Below are 15,807 nucleotides of genomic sequence, written 5' to 3'. Positions count from 1 at the left end.
ATCATCAGTATCTGGTGACCGCCCGTCGCCTCCATCATCAGTATCTGGTGACCACCTGTCACCTCCATCATCAGTATCTGGTGACCACCTGTCGCCTCCATCATCAGTATCTGGTGACAGCCTGTCGCCTCCATCATCAGTATCTGGTGACCGCCCGTCACCTCCATCATCAGTATCTGGTGACCGCCCGTCACCTCCATCATCAGTATCTGGTGACCGCCCGTCACCTCCATCATCAGTATCTGGTGACCGCCCGTCACCTCCATCATCAGTATCTGGTGACCGCCCGTCACCTCCATCATCAGTATCTGGTGACCGCCCGTCACCTCCATCATCAGTATCTGGTGACCGCCCATCACCTCCATCATCAGTATCTGTTGACCTGTCGCCTCCATCATCAGTATCTGGAGACCGCCCATCACCTCCATCATCAGTATCTGTTGACCTGTCGCCTCCATCATCAGTATCTGGTGACCGCCCATCACCTCCATCATCAGTATCTGTTGACCTGTCGCCTCCATCATCAGTATCTGGTGACCGCCCGTCACCTCCATCATCAGTATCTGTTGACCTGTCGCCTCCATCATCAGTATCTGGAGACCGCCCATCACCTCCATCATCAGTATCTGTTGACCTGTCGCCTCCATCATCAGTATCTGGTGACCGCCCATCACCTCCATCATCAGTATCTGTTGACCTGTCGCCTCCATCATCAGTATCTGGTGACCGCCCGTCACCTCCATCATCAGTATCTGGTGACCGCCCGTCACCTCCATCACTTTTTCTCGATCACTTGTACACAGGTTATGAAGGAGCTCGGCGGGGGGGGGGGGGGGTTATAGGATTATTGTTGGGTGTACGTGTAATCATTGATTCCAGACAAGTGATAATGATCATTATTTTCATCGTATGTGGAAACACAATAATTTACTGAAACAGAAACAGCTGTGTAGGAGGTTTAAAAGCAAATGAGTAAAAGTCAAACTCTGCTATAATGGTGATGATGTGGGAGGTTTCATGTCACAGGCCATTCACCAAGGCAAGACTGAGCACAGGAACAAAGCACAAGGTAGTTATACTGCATCAGCGAGGTCTCTCCAAGGCATAGTCACCGCAGACTGAGGTTTCATGATGTGCTTTTCAAGTTCCTCTGAAGCAACAAGAAATGAGTAACGTTCAGGACTGAAGACACAGCAGTTGGGCAAGGAAACTTAGTGCAGTAGATACATAATGCCTCCTGTTGATATTGGAAGATGACCAGCAATTCCATCAGCTAAGAACTGACAACCAGGGACGCTGCTACACCTGTCTACTGTTCGGAGGAGTCTGGCCAGATGTGACCTTTATAGAAGAATTGTGACCAACACACAGACCTTCTGCGCTAAAACATAGGGAATGGGGGCAGCCGCTGCTCTGGACTGGGGAGTAAAATGTTAAATATTTAACTATAACAGAAGCATCTTGTTCCCAAGAGGCTGGAGATCGACACAATAATGAGGGTCTGCAGCAGCAGTGGCGCACGGTGGAGGGTCCATCAAGTTTGTGGCTGCATTTCAGTAAATGGAGTAGTGGATTTGGTCAGTATTAATGGTGTTGTCAGCTGCTGTCACCGAGGTTAATAGTTGTCTGAGGAAGGTTCTGCCACTGATTGCACAAATCATCAGGATCCACTGCCGGCAACTTGTGTGTGATCACCGACCAATGACATCCTCAATGTGCTTTATGGAGACAAGTCCGGAGATGCTGCAGCTACGGGAGATAAGTCCGGAGGAGCTGCAGCCATGGGAGACAAGTCCAGAGATGCTGCAGACATGGGAGACAAGTCTGGAGATGCTGCAGCCATGGGAGACAAGCCCGGAGATGGTGCAGCCATGGGAGACAAGCCCGGAGATGCTGCAGCCATGGGAGACAAGTCTGGAGATGCTGCAGCCATGGGAGACAAGCCCGGAGGAGCTGCAGTCATGGAGACAAGTCCGTAGACACTGCAGCCACGGGAGACAAGTCCGGAGGAACTGCAGCCATGGGAGACAAGTCCGGAGATGGTGCAGCCATGGGAGACAAGCCCGGAGATGCTGCAGCCATGGGAGACAAGCCCGGAGATGCTGCAGCCATGGGAGACAAGTCCGTAGATGCTGCAGCCACGGGAGACCAGTCCGTAGACGCTGCAGCCATGGGAGACAAGTCCATAGATGCTGCAGCCATTGGAGACAAGTCCATAGATGCTGCAGCCATGGGAGACAAATCAGGAGACGCTGAAGCCATGGGAGAAAGGTCCAGACACGCTGCAGCCATGGGAGACAAGTCTGAAGATGCTGCAGCCATGGGAGACAAGCCCGGAGATGGTGAAGCCATGGGAGACAAGCCCGGAGATGCTGCAGCCATGGGAGACAAGTCTGGAGATGCTGCAGCCATGGGAGACAAGCCCGGAGATGCTGCAGCCATGGGAGACAAGTCCGTAGATGCTGCAGCCACGGGAGACCAGTCCGTAGACGCTGCAGCCATGGGAGACAAGTCCATAGATGCTGCAGCCATTGGAGACAAGTCCATAGATGCTGCAGCCATGGGAGACAAATCAGGAGACGCTGAAGCCATGGGAGAAAGGTCCACACACGCTGCAGCCATGGGAGACAAGTCTGAAGATGCTGCAGCCATGGGAGACAAGCCCGGAGATGGTGAAGCCATGGGAGACAAGCCCGGAGATGCTGCAGCCATGGGAGACAAGTCTGGAGATGCTGCAGCCATGGGAGACAAGCCCGGAGATGCTGCAGCCATGGGAGACAAGTCCGGAGATGCTGCAGCCATGGGAGACAAGTCCGGAGATGCTGCAGCCATGGGAGACAAGTCCGTAGACGCTGCAGCCACGGGAGACAAGTCCGGAGGAGCTGCAGCCATGGGAGACAAGTCCGGAGATGCTGCAGCCATGGGAGACAAGTCCATAGATGCTGCAGCCATGGGAGACAAATCAGGAGACACTGCAGCCATGGGAGAAAGGTCCAGACACGCTGCAGCCATGGGAGACAAGTCCGGAGATGCTGCAGCCATGGAAGCAGATTGAGGCCTGTTCTGCAGAAAAAGGATGTTGCCCAAATATGGATTTGATTCCGATTTCTCTTTTGATCATTCACTTTTTAATTTTGTTAATTAATAAAAATAAACTATTATCATGTTTATTTTTAAAAGTATTCTGACTTTGCAGAATTTTTTCCACTCCTAAAACATTTGCCCAGTGCTGTGAGGGCACTGATATCAGATTATATCTGATCCCAATGTGAAAACGGGCCACTCTAAAATGTAAAGAAAACCACTGTGCACCAGCCGCGTTCCCATTGTTCAGTGTCCCCTCTTCTCCGTACAACAGTCTATAAACGTCGAAGAAGTGAGGAGACAATCGCTGGAGTTTTGGGAGCATTGTCCCCTTCTTGTCTGATTCTTGCTGCTCCAAAATTCGGGGTCTTTGTTGAGTTGTTTTTGTTTCATATTGTGAATTTCTTTTGTCTTGGTGAAAGGTCTGGATTGCAGGCATCTGGTTAATCACTGAACTTTTTTTCTATGGAACCATGCGGCTGTGAAAGATGCAGTATATAGTTTACCATTGTCCTGCAGAAATATACAAGGTCTTCCCTAATGTCTGGATCGAGCAGATGTTGTTCTGTCACCTTTAAGTAATAGAATTGATGGCACCTTTCATGTGTAACTGCCCCTGCCACAGGCACTAATGTGCCCCATACCATCAGAGAACTGTGTGCTAATAACAAACTGGATGGGTCCTCTTCCCGATAACAAGCTGGATGGTCCCTCTCATTGATAACAAGCTGAATGGTCCCTCTCATTGATAACAAGCTGAATGGTCCCTCTCATTGATAACAAGCTGAATGGTCCCTCTCATTCATAACACGCTGAATGGTCCCTCTCATCGATAACAAGCTGGATGGTTTCTCTCATCGATAACAAGCCGGATGGTCCCTCTCATTGATAACAAGCTGAATGGTCCATCTCTTCGATAACAAGCTGGATGGTCCATCTCTTCAGTAACAAGCTGGAAGGCCCCGCTCTTCGATAACAAGCTGGTAGGCCCCTCTCATTGATAAGAAGCTGGATGGTTCTTCTCATCAATAACAAGCAGGATGGTTCCTCTCCTCAATAACTAGCTGGATGATCCCGTTCATCGATAACAAGCTGGATAGTTCCTCTCCTCGATAACAAACTGGATGATCTCTCTCATTAATAACAAGCGAGTCTGCAGGACACAGCGTTCAGGTTTCCACAAAGATTTCACATTTTGATTCCTCCGACCACATAAGTTTTACATTTTACCTCCGTCCATTAAAACAGCGCTTGATCCCAGAATAGACGGCAGCATTTCTGGATTATGTAGCTATACAGCTCCTTTACACGATAGAGATTTCACTTACTTTGTGGATTGTACGGCAACCTGTGATCACGGACAATGATTTCTGGATTATTCCTGAGCCCATGGAGGGATATGCAGGACTGAATCATTCCAGGATTTACTGCAGTGTGACCCGAGAGACAAGAGCATTTAAAATTGACCGTCGTCCTTGTCACTTGTACACAGGATTTCTCCAGAATCTCTGAATCTTCTGATGATATTATCTGCTCTAGATGTTGAATATTCAGTGTTTGAAGTTATACATTGAGGAATATTTTTCTGAAATTGTTCTACAACTTTTAGTCGCAGTTGTCCATAGATCTCCGACTGTTTTTGCTTCTGGGAGACTCTGCCTCTCCCACATACTCTTTATACACAGCCATGCCACTTAGCTGAGAATTGACCCTCCGGCTGATTTTCATTAGTACCAATTAATTGTCCACCTTTGGTTATTCCGGTCCCAATTACTAATGTTCAGTGCATATGGCCCCTGGCAGATACGCCAACACCTGGCTCAACCCTTTACCCAAGACTGTATATGGTTTCACTATTGGAGTATGATGTACAATACCTGGGGCCAGCGCTGATACAACCTTGTACCGTGTGCACATTGATTATTGATGTTATTACTGAGCATCTCTGGGGTCATCGGTCCAAAAGGTGAATAAACCTGAATATGGAGGAAAGTCGCTTTGCGGTCTTATCTGAGAATATCTCTGAGGGCAGAGTTTTTTGGCGACTAATGAGACGTAAATTAATGTGCGGCATTTTCTCTCACCTTTTTACCCCCCTGCTGACATTTGCAGTAAAACCTTTCCTGTTCTGTGATGGCCCCAATATCTCTCAATCACAGGAGCTGCGTCCTAGGTTCACATCCGCACTGATGGTAATGTCCGGTATCTGCGACACTGCAGCTACAGAATATCACACCCTCTAGATTAACCCACCTGCACGTTAAGGTATCGCAGCAGGGTGGGGTGACGTTGGGGGTGTATCATGGCGGGGTGACGGAGGTGTATATCACTGTGGTGGTGGGGTGACAGGGGTGTATCACGGCTAGGGTGGGGTGACGGAGGTGTATCACGGTGGGGTGACGGAGGTGTATATCACTGCGGGGTGACGGAGGTGTATATCACTGTGTGGGTGGGGTGAAGGGGGTGTATCACAGTGAGGGTGGGGTGACGGAGGTGTATCACGGTGGGGTGACGGAGGTGTATCACGGTGGGGTGACAGGTGTATCATGGTGGGGTGACGAAGGTGTATCACGGGGTAGGGTGAAGGAGGTGTATCATGACGGGGTGGCATGATGTTGGGGGTGTATCATGGCGGGGTGATGGAGGTGTATCATGGCGGGGTGATGGAGGTATATCATGGCGGGGTGATGGAGGTGTATCATGGCGGGGTGATGGAGGTGTATCATGGTGAGTTGGGGTTATGTTGTAGTCGTGCTGCAGCATGGTGGACGGTGGTCGCGGTGGGTTCGGCCTCTTGATGGGTCACTAGTGTGATTCCTACTGCCCACAGATCATTCCCGGGTGGGCCAGTCACTCAGAGCTGCTGCCCCCTCCTGTGCCTGATTCACTCGTTATAGGGTTCAGTCATGTGATAAGTGCCCCCTGTACAATGTCGCGTCTCCCCATCCGCACACCCCTCAGCTCCGGGGCCCTCCACTAATGTCAGCAGTGTGAACCTGAGCAGATGAATTGTGTGAATTCTGTGACAAAAGCTGAACCAGAAAACTCTAGAGCCAGGAGTCTGTGTGCTGTGTTTCCCCCGGAGTCTGTGTGCTGTGTTTCCCACGGAGTCTGTGTGCTGTGTTTCCCCCGGAGTCTGTGTGCTGTGTTTTCCCCGGGGTCTGTGTACTGTGTTTCCCCCGGAGTCTGTGTGCTGTGTTTCCCCCGGGGTCTGTGTACTGTGTTTCCCCCGGAGTCTGTGTGCTGTGTTTCCCCCAGAGTCTGTGTGCTGTGTTTCCCACGGAGTCTGTGTGCTGTGTTTCCCCCGGAGTCTGTGTGCTGTGTTTCCCCCGGGGTCTGTGTGCTGTGTTTTCCCCGGGGTCTGTGTGCTGTGTTTCCCCCGGAGTCTGTGTGCTGTGTTTCCCCCTGGGTCTGTGTGCTGTGTTTCCCTCGGGGTCTGTGAGCTGTGTTTCCCCCGGGGTCTGTGTGCTGTGTTTCCCCCAGGGTCTGTGTGCTGTGTTTTCCCCGGAGTCTGTGTGCTGTGTTTCCCCCCGGGTCTGTGTGCTGTTTCCCCCGGAGTCTGTGTGCTGTGTTTCCCCCGAGGTCTGTGTGCTGTGTTTCCCCCGGAGTCTGTGAGCTGTGTTTCCCCCGGGATCTGTGTGCTGTGTTTCCCCCGGGGTCTGTGTGCTGTGTTTCCCCCGGAGTTTGTGTGCTGTTTCCCCTGGAGTCTGTGTGCTGTTTTTCCCCCGAAGTCTGTGTGCTGTGTTTCCCCCGGGGTCTGTGTGCTGTGTTTCCCCCGGAGTCTGTGTGCTGTGTTTCCCCGGGGTCTGTGTGCTGTTTCCCCCGGGCTCTGTGTGCTGTGTTTCCCCCGGAGTCTGTGTGCTGTGTTTCCCCCGGGGTCTGTGTGCTGTGTTTCCCCCGGAGTCTGTGAGCTGTGTTTCCCCCGGGATCTGTGTGCTGTGTTTCCCCCGGGGTCTGTGTGCTGTGTTTCCCCCGGGGTCTGTGTGCTGTGTTTCCCCCGGAGTTTGTGTGCTGTTTCCCCTGGAGTCTGTGTGCTGTGTTTCCCCCGGAGTCTGTGTGCTGTGTTTCCCCCGGGGTCTGTGTGCTCCGTTTCCCCCGGAGTCTGTGTGCTGTGTTTCCCCCGGGGTCTGTGTGCTGTGTTTCCCCCGGAGTCTGTGTGCTGTGTTTCCACCGGGGTCTGTGTGCTGTGCTTCCCCCGGGGTCTGTGTGCTGTTTCCCCCGAGGTCTGTGTGCTGTGTTTCCCCCGGGGTCTGTGTGTTGTGTTTCCCCCGGGGTCTGTGTGCTGTGTTTCCCCCGGGGTCTGTGTGCTGTGTTTCCCCCCGGAGTCTGTGTGCTGTGTTTCCCCCGGAGTCTGTGTGCTGTGTTTCCCCCGGGGTCTGTGTGCTGTTTCCCCCGGGGTCTGTGTGCTGTGGTTCCCCCGGGGTCTGTGTGCTGTTTCACCCGGGGTCTGTGTGAAGTTTCCCCGGGAGTCTGTGTGCTGTGTTTCCCCCGGAGTCTGTGTGCTGTGTTTCCCCCGGAGTCTGTGTGCTGTGTTTCCCCCCGGGACTGTGTGCTGTGTTTCCCCCGGAGTCTGTGTGCTGTGTTTCCCCCGGAGTCTGTGTGCTGTGTTTCCCCCGGGGTCTGTGTGCTGTGTTTCCCCCGGAGTCTGTGTGATGTGTTTCCCCCGGGGTCTGTGTGATGTGTTTCCCCCGGGGTCTGTGTGATGTGTTTCTCCCCGGGTCTGTGTGCTGTGTTTCCCCCCGGGTCTGTGTGCTGTGTTTCCCCCGGGGTCTGTGTGCTGTGTTTCCCCCGGAGTCTGGTGCTGTTTCCCCCGGAGTCTGTGTGCTGTGTTTCCCCCCGCGTCTGTGTGCTGTGTTTCCCCCGGGGTCTGTGTGCTGTTTCCCCCGGGGTCTGTGTGCTGTGTTTCCCCCGGGGTCTGTGTGCTGTGTTTCCCCCGGGGTCTGTATGCTGTGTTTCCGCCGGGGTCTGTGTGCTGTGTTTCCCCCGCGGTCTGTGTGCTGTGTTTCCCCCGGAGTCTGTGTGCTGTGTTTCCCCCGGGATCTGTGTGCTGTGTTTCCCCCGGAGTCTGTGTGCTGTGTTTCCCCCGGGGTCTGTGTGCTGTGTTTCCCCGGAGTCTGTGTGCTGTGTTTCCCCCGGAGTCTGTGTGCTGTGTTTCCCCCGGGGTCTGTGTGCTGTGTTTCCCCCGGAGTCTGTGTGCTGTGTTTCCCCGGGGTCTGTGTGCTGTTTCCCCCGGGCTCTGTGTGCTGTGTTTCCCCCGGAGTCTGTGTGCTGTGTTTCCCCCGGGGTCTGTGTGTTGTGTTTCCCCCGGAGTCTGTGAGCTGTGTTTCCCCCGGGATCTGTGTGCTGTGTTTACCCCGGGGTCTGTGTGCTGTGTTTCCCCCGGAGTTTGTGTGCTGTTTCCCCTGGAGTCTGTGTGCTGTGTTTCCCCCGGAGTCTGTGTGCTGTGTTTCCCCCGGGGTCTGTGTGCTCCGTTTCCCCCGGAGTCTGTGTGCTGTGTTTCCCCCGGGGTCTGTGTGCTGTGTTTCCCCCGGAGTCTGTGTGCTGTGTTTCCACCGGGGTCTGTGTGCTGTGCTTCCCCCGGGGTCTGTGTGCTGTTTCCCCCGAGGTCTGTGTGCTGTGTTTCCCCCGGGGTCTGTGTGTTGTGTTTCCCCCGGGGTCTGTGTGCTGTGTTTCCCCCGGGGTCTGTGTGCTGTGTTTCCCCCCGGAGTCCGTGTGCTGTGTTTCCCCCGGAGTCTGTGTGCTGTGTTTCCCCCGGGGTCTGTGTGCTGTTTCCCCCGGGGTCTGTGTGCTGTGGTTCCCCCGGGGTCTGTGTGCTGTTTCACCCGGGGTCTGTGTGAAGTTTCCCCGGGAGTCTGTGTGCTGTGTTTCCCCCGGAGTCTGTGTGCTGTGTTTCCCCCGGAGTCTGTGTGCTGTGTTTCCCCCCGGGTCTGTGTGCTGTGTTTCCCCCGGAGTCTGTGTGCTGTGTTTCCCCCGGAGTCTGTGTGCTGTGTTTCCCCCGGGGTCTGTGTGCTGTGTTTCCCCCGGAGTCTGTGTGATGTGTTTCCCCCGGGGTCTGTGTGATGTGTTTCCCCCGGGGTCTGTGTGATGTGTTTCTCCCCGGGTCTGTGTGCTGTGTTTCCCCCCGGGTCTGTGTGCTGTGTTTCCCCCGGGGTCTGTGTGCTGTGTTTCCCCCGGGGTCTGTGTGCTGTGTTTCCCCCGGAGTCTGGTGCTGTTTCCCCCGGAGTCTGTGTGCTGTGTTTCCCCCCGCGTCTGTGTGCTGTGTTTCCCCCGGGGTCTGTGTGCTGTGTTTCCCCCGGGGTCTGTGTGCTGTGTTTCCCCCGGGGTCTGTGTGCTGTGTTTCCCCCGGGGTCTGTGTGCTGTGTTTCCCCCGGGGTCTGTGTGCTGTGTTTCCCCCGCGGTCTGTGTGCTGTGTTTCCCCCGGAGTCTGTGTGCTGTGTTTCCCCCGGGGTCTGTGTGCTGTGTTTCCCCCGGAGTCTGTGTGCTGTGTTTCCCCCGGGGTCTGTGTGCTGTGTTTCCCCCGGGGTCTGTGTGCTGTTTTCCCCGGTTCTGTGTGCTGTGTTTCTCCCGGGGTCTGTGTATTGTGTTTCCCCCGGGGTCTGTGTGCTGTGTTTCCCCCCGGGGTCTGTGTGCTGTGTTTCCCCCGGGTCTGTGTGCTGTGTTTCCCCCGGGGTCTGTGTTTCCCCCGGGGTCTGTGTGCTGTGTTTCCCCCAGGGTCTGTGTGCTGTGTTTCCCCCGGGGTCTGTGTGCTGTTTTCCCCGGGGTCTGTGTGCTGTGTTTCCCCGGGGTCTGTGTGCTGTTTCCCCCGGGTCTGTGTGCTGTGTTTCCCCGGGGTCTGTGTGCTGTGTTTCCCCGGGGTCTGTGTGCTGTTTCCCCCGGGGTCTGTGTGCTGTGTTTCCCCCGGGGTCTGTGTGCTGTTTCCCCCGGGTCTGTGTGCTGTGTTTCCCCGGGGTCTGTGTGCTGTGTTTCCCCGGGGTCTGTGTGCTGTGTTTCCCCGGGGTCTGTGTGCTGTGTTTCCCCGGGGTCTGTGTGCTGTTTCCCCCGGGTCTGTGTGCTGTGTTTCCCCCGGGTCTGTGTGCTGTGTTTCCCCGGGGTCTGTGTGCTGTGTTTCCCCGGGGTCTGTGTGCTGTTTCCCCCGGGGTCTGTGTGCTGTGTTTCCCCGGGGTCTGTGTGCTGTTTCCCCCGGGTCTGTGTGCTGTGTTTCCCCCGGGGTCTGTGTGCTGTGTTTCTCCCGGGGTCTGTGTATTGTGTTTCCCCCGGGGTCTGTGTGCTGTGTTTCCCCCGGGGTCTGTGTGCTGTGTTTCCCCCGGGTCTGTGTGCTGTGTTTCCCCGGGGTCTGTGTGCTGTTTCCCCCGGGTCTGTGTGCTGTGTTTCCCCGGGGTCTGTGTGCTGTGTTTTCCCCGGGGTCTGTGTGCTGTTTCCCCCGGGGTCTGTGTGCTGTTTCCCCCGGGTCTGTGTGCTGTGTTTCCCCGGGGTCTGTGTGCTGTTTTCCCCCGGGTCTGTGTGCTGTGTTTCCCCCGGGGTCTGTGTGCTGTTTCCCCGGGGTCTGTGTGCTGTGTTTCCCCCGGGGTCTGTGTGCTGTTTCCCCCGGGTCTGTGTGCTGTGTTTCCCCGGGGTCTGTGTGCTGTGTTTCCCCGGGGTCTGTGTGCTGTTTCCCCCGGGTCTGTGTGCTGTGTTTCCCCGGGGTCTGTGTGCTGTGTTTCCCCGGGGTCTGTGTGCTGTTTCCCCCGGGGTCTGTGTGCTGTGTTTCCCCCGGGGTCTGTGTGCTGTTTCCCCCGGGTCTGTGTGCTGTGTTTCCCCGGGGTCTGTGTGCTGTTTCCCCCGGGTCTGTGTGCTGTGTTTCCCCGGGGTCTGTGTGCTGTTTCCCCCGGGGTCTGTGTGCTGTTTCCCCCGGGTCTGCGTGCTGTGTTTCCCCCGGGGTCTGTGTGCTGTTTCCCCCGGGGTCTGTGTGCTGTTTTCCCCCGGGTCTGTGTGCTGTGTTTCCCCCGGGGTCTGTGTGCTGTTTCCCCGGGGTCTGTGTGCTGTGTTTTCCCCGGGGTCTGTGTGCTGTTTCCCCCGGGTCTGTGTGCTGTTTTCCCCCGGGTCTGTGTGCTGTGTTTCCCCCGGGGTCTGTGTGCTGTGTTTCTCCCGGAGTCTGTATGCTGTGTTTCCCCGGGGTATGTGTCCTGTGTTTCCCCTGGGTCTGTGTGCTGTGTTTCCCCCGGGGTCTGTGTGCTGTTTTCCCCGGGTCTGTGTGCTGTGTTTCCCCCGGGGTCTGTGTGCTGTTTCCCCCGGGTCTGTGTGCTGTGTTTCCCCGGGGTCTGTGTGCTGTTTCCCCGGGGTCTGTGTGCTGTGTTTCCCCCGGGTCTGTGTGCTGTTTCCCCGGGGTCTGTGTGCTGTTTCCCCGGGGTCTGTGTGCTGTGTTTCCCCCGGGGTCTGTGTGCTGTTTCCCCCGGGTCTGTGTGCTGTGTTTCCCCGGGGTCTGTGTGCTGTTTCCCCGGGGTCTGTGTGCTGTGTTTCCCCGGGGTCTGTGTGCTGTTTCCCCGGGGTCTGTGTGCTGTTTCCCCGGGGTCTGTGTGCTGTGTTTCCCCCGGGGTCTGTGTGCTGTTTCCCCCGGGGTCTGTGTGCTGTGTTTCCCCCGGGGTCTGTGTGCTGTTTCCCCGGGGTCTGTGTGCTGTGTTTCCCCCGGGGTCTGTGTGCTGTTTCCCCGGGGTCTGTGTGCTGTTTCCCCCGGGGTCTGTGTGCTGTTTCCCCCGGGGTCTGTGTGCTGTTTCCCCCGGGTCTGTGTGCTGTGTTTCCCCGGGGTCGGTGCGGTCTCCGGGGCGCTCGCCTGTCTCGTCTCCTTCGCTCCCACACGTGCCAGGGCCGCATGTAAACACTCCTCCTGTTACCATGGGAACGTTACTACCAATACCAACGTCACGACGTTCCGCTTGTCTTTATTTATGTTTCCTAGCAACAAAGTCTGACTCAGCCGAGTGGGCGGGGCAAATGTTTCAAGGTGTGGCTTCAGTTAAAGGCGCAGTGACCTGCAGCGACTCAGTCACCTGAGACCTCGCACCTCAGGACATTACCCGAGCGGTGTCCCGCTGCGGCTCATTGCCATGGGTCACACTGAGCAGCGGTCTGGTTGCTATGGGTTACACTACAGGTTAGTATGTTAAATATGCTGAATGGGCAGCAGCTATGGGTGGCTGTGATTTATAAATGTGACTGCAGTTACTATGGACAACAGTTGTGTTACTATGGGTGACGGCAGGAGTTCGGTTGCTGTGATTGACACTTCCGTTGCTATAGGTGACTGCAACACAATGGTTGCTATGGAGCACAACAGTTGCTATAGGTGACGGCAGCAGGTCAGTTGTTACGGGTGACTCTCCCATTGCTATGGGTGATGGCAGCAGTTTGGTTGCTATGGTTGACGGTAGCAGTTCAGTTGATATGGGTGACTCTCCTGTTGCTATGCATGACTGCGGCAGATTGGTTGCTATGGGTGACTCTCCCGTTGCACAGGTTGGTTGCTATAGGTGACTGCAGCATATTGGTTTTCTGCACAGGCCGGTTGCTATGGGTGACTGCAGTATATTGGTTTCCTGCACAGGTCGGTTACTATGGGTGATTCTCCTGTTGCTATAGTTTCCTGCACAGGTCGGTTCCTAGGGGTGACTCTCCCGTTGCAATGAGTGACTGCACAGGCCTGTTGCTATGAGTGACTCTCCCGTTGCTATGGGTGACTGCAGCATACTGGTTTCCTGCACAGGCCGGTTTCTCTGGGTGACTCTCCAGTTGCTATGGGTGACTCTCCCATTGCTATGGTTTCCTGCACAGGCCGGTTGCTATGGGTGACTCTCCCGTTACTATGGGTGACTGCAGCATATTGGTTTCCTGCACAGACCGGTTTCTATGGGTGACTCTCCCGTTGCTATGGGTGACTGCACAGGCCAGTTGCTATGGGTGACTCCCGTTGCTATGGGTAACTGCACAGGCCGGTTGCTATGGGTGACTCCCGTTGCCATGGGTGACTGCACAGGCCGGTTGCTATGGGTGACTCTCACGTTGCTATGGGTGACTGCAGCATATTGGTTTCCTGCACAGACCGGTTTCTATGGGTGATTCTCCCGTTGCTATGGGTGACTGCACAGGCCGGTTTCTATGGGTGACTCTCCCATTGATTTGGGTGACTGCACAGGATGGTTGCTATGGGTGACTCTCTTGTTGCTATGGTTTCCTGCACAGGCCCGTTGCTATGGGTGACTCCCGTTGCTATGGGTGACTGCAGCATATTGGTTTCCTGCACAGACCGGTTTCTATAGGTGATTCTCCCGTTGCTATGGGTGACTGCACAGGCCGGATGCTATGGGTGACTCCCGTTGCCATGGGTGACTGCAGCATATTGGTTTCCTGCACAGACCGGTCCCTGTGGGTGATTCTCCCGTTGCTATGGGTGACTGCACAGGCCGGTTGCTATGGGTGACTCCCGTTGCTATGGGTGACTGCACAGGCCGGTTGCTATGGGTGACCCCCGTTGCTATGGGTGACAGCAGCATATTGGTTTCCTGCACAGACCGGTTTTTATGGGTGACTCTCCCGTTGCTATGGGTGACTGCACAGGCCAGTTGCTATGGGTGACTCTCCCGTTGCTATGGGTGACTGCAGCATATTGGTTTCCTGCACAGACCGGTTTCTATGGGTGACTCTCCCGTTGCTATGGGTAACTGCACAGGCCGGTTGCTATGGGTGACTCCCGTTGCCATGGGTGACTGCAGCATATTGGTTTCCTGCACAGACCGGTTTCTATGGGTGATTCTCCCGTTGCTATGGGTGACTGCACAGGCCGGTTTCTATGGGTGACTCTCCCATTGCTTTGGGTGACTGCACAGGATGGTTGCTATGGGTGACTCTCTTGTTGCTATGGTTTCCTGCACAGGCCCGTTGCTATGGGTGACTCCCGTTGCTATGGGTGACTGCAGCATATTGGTTTCCTGCACAGACCGGTTTCTATGGGTGATTCTCCCGTTGCTATGGGTGACTGCACAGGCCGGTTTCTATGGGTGACTCTCCCATTGCTTTGGGTGACTGCACAGGATGGTTGCTATGGGTGACTCTCTTGTTGCTATGGATTCCTGCACAGGCCCGTTGCTATGGGTGACTCCCGTTGCTATGGGTGACTGCAGCATATTGGTTTCCTGCACAGACCGGTTTCTATAGGTGATTCTCCCGTTGCTATGGGTGACTGCACAGGCCGGGTGCTATGGGTGACTCCCGTTGCCATGGGTGACTGCAGCATATTGGTTTCCTGCACAGACCGGTTTCTATGGGTGATTCTCCCGTTGCTATGGGTGACTGCACAGGCCGGTTGCTATGGGTGACTCCCGTTGCTATGGGTGACTGCACAGGCCGGTTGCTATGGGTGACTCCTGTTGCTATGGGTGACTGCAGCATATTGGTTTCCTGCACAGACTGGTTTCTATGGGTGATTCTCCCGTTGCTATGGGTGACTGCACAGACCGGTTTCTATGGGTGATTCTCCCGTTGCTATGGGTGACTGCACAGACCGGTTTCTATGGGTGACTCCCGTTGCTATGGGTGACTGCACAGGCCGGTTGCTATGGGTGACTCCTGTTGCTATGGGTGACTGCAGCATATTGGTTTCCTGCACAGACTGGTTTCTATGGGTGATTCTCCCGTTGCTATGGGTGACTGCACAGGCCGGTTGCTATGGGTGACTCCCGTTGCCATGGGTGACTGCAGCATATTGGTTTCCTGCACAGACCGGTTTCTATGGGTGATTCTCCCGTTGCTATGGGTGACTGCACAGGCCGGTTGCTATGGGTGACTCTCCCGTTGCTATGGGTGACTGCACAGGCCGGTTGCTATGGGTGACTCCCGTTGCCATGGGTGACTCTCCGTCCCTGTGCTTCCAGCAGGCTGCGCGCCGTGCTCACACGTCAGCTCGCGGGCTATTTATAGCTCGGGCTATTATTAGCCGCTGTGTGTAGCCCCCCGCTCGCCGGGGTCGCCTCCTCTCTCCGTCAGCTCCTCTGACGCGCTGTCTCTGACTCACGGCCTGACCCTTCGCTGCTGCAGAGCTTCTCGCCACCACCGTCCGGTGTCTGCAGAGCATCTCACCCTCAGCGCTGGCCCGCTCTCACAGTCATCGAGTTTTCCTGCGGACCAGCGTGCATTGCGCTCATTTGCATACGCCCCGCCTTCCGTTTCCTCGGGTTTCTCCGGTCGCTGCACCAATTCCCGGTCACCGGAGGCGTCTGTAATCACGGAGCGTCTCGCGAGGAGCCAGGAGGCCGGTACCGGAGGCTCCGTGCCGCGCTCTCCATGAGTCAGGTGTCTCCGGGCCGGCGGCCGTTATATAGCCGCGCAGCCGCCATTGCTCCCGCCCGGATGATCCTCAGTGGTCTGGGGTGCAGGCTTCAAACCTGTAGCTGTCTAGGGACAGAGTGGTTCAATTCCACCCTCCGGGCGGAGGAGGAAACCGCAGGGAGACGCGGCCACATGTGAACTGGCGCTGGGAATATCCGTCACTCTCCGCTTTTTTTTTTTTGCCTCAAATTTTTTTCCCTTTTTTTCTGTTCCTGACTCTGCAGACTCTGACTGCGGCTCTTATCTCACCTGCACTGTTGGCTGTGTGCACAGCGCGGTTTTGATGCGTTTTTGCGGCTGTTTTTCAGCACAGAAATGGGCCAAAAACGCTGTGGAATCCTTCTGCCAGTTGTGACAATCCTGCAGTGT

The 15,807-nt window shown here is 55.6% G+C and overlaps 1 non-coding gene across 1 annotated transcript; it reads left to right on the top strand.

Moving 5' to 3' along the window:
* Positions 1 to 15,453: 15,453 nt before the first annotated feature.
* TRNASTOP-UCA (transfer RNA opal suppressor (anticodon UCA)) lies at positions 15,454 to 15,540 on the top strand. The gene has a single exon. It is a non-coding gene; the product is annotated as a tRNA-Sec (tRNA).
* The last annotated feature ends 267 nt before the right edge of the window (positions 15,541 to 15,807 follow it).

Source organism: Ranitomeya imitator, chromosome 2 (genome assembly GCF_032444005.1).
Source record: "Ranitomeya imitator isolate aRanImi1 chromosome 2, aRanImi1.pri, whole genome shotgun sequence".
Taxonomy (NCBI): domain Eukaryota; kingdom Metazoa; phylum Chordata; class Amphibia; order Anura; family Dendrobatidae; genus Ranitomeya; species Ranitomeya imitator.
This window is presented reverse-complemented; position numbering and strand designations above follow the sequence as displayed.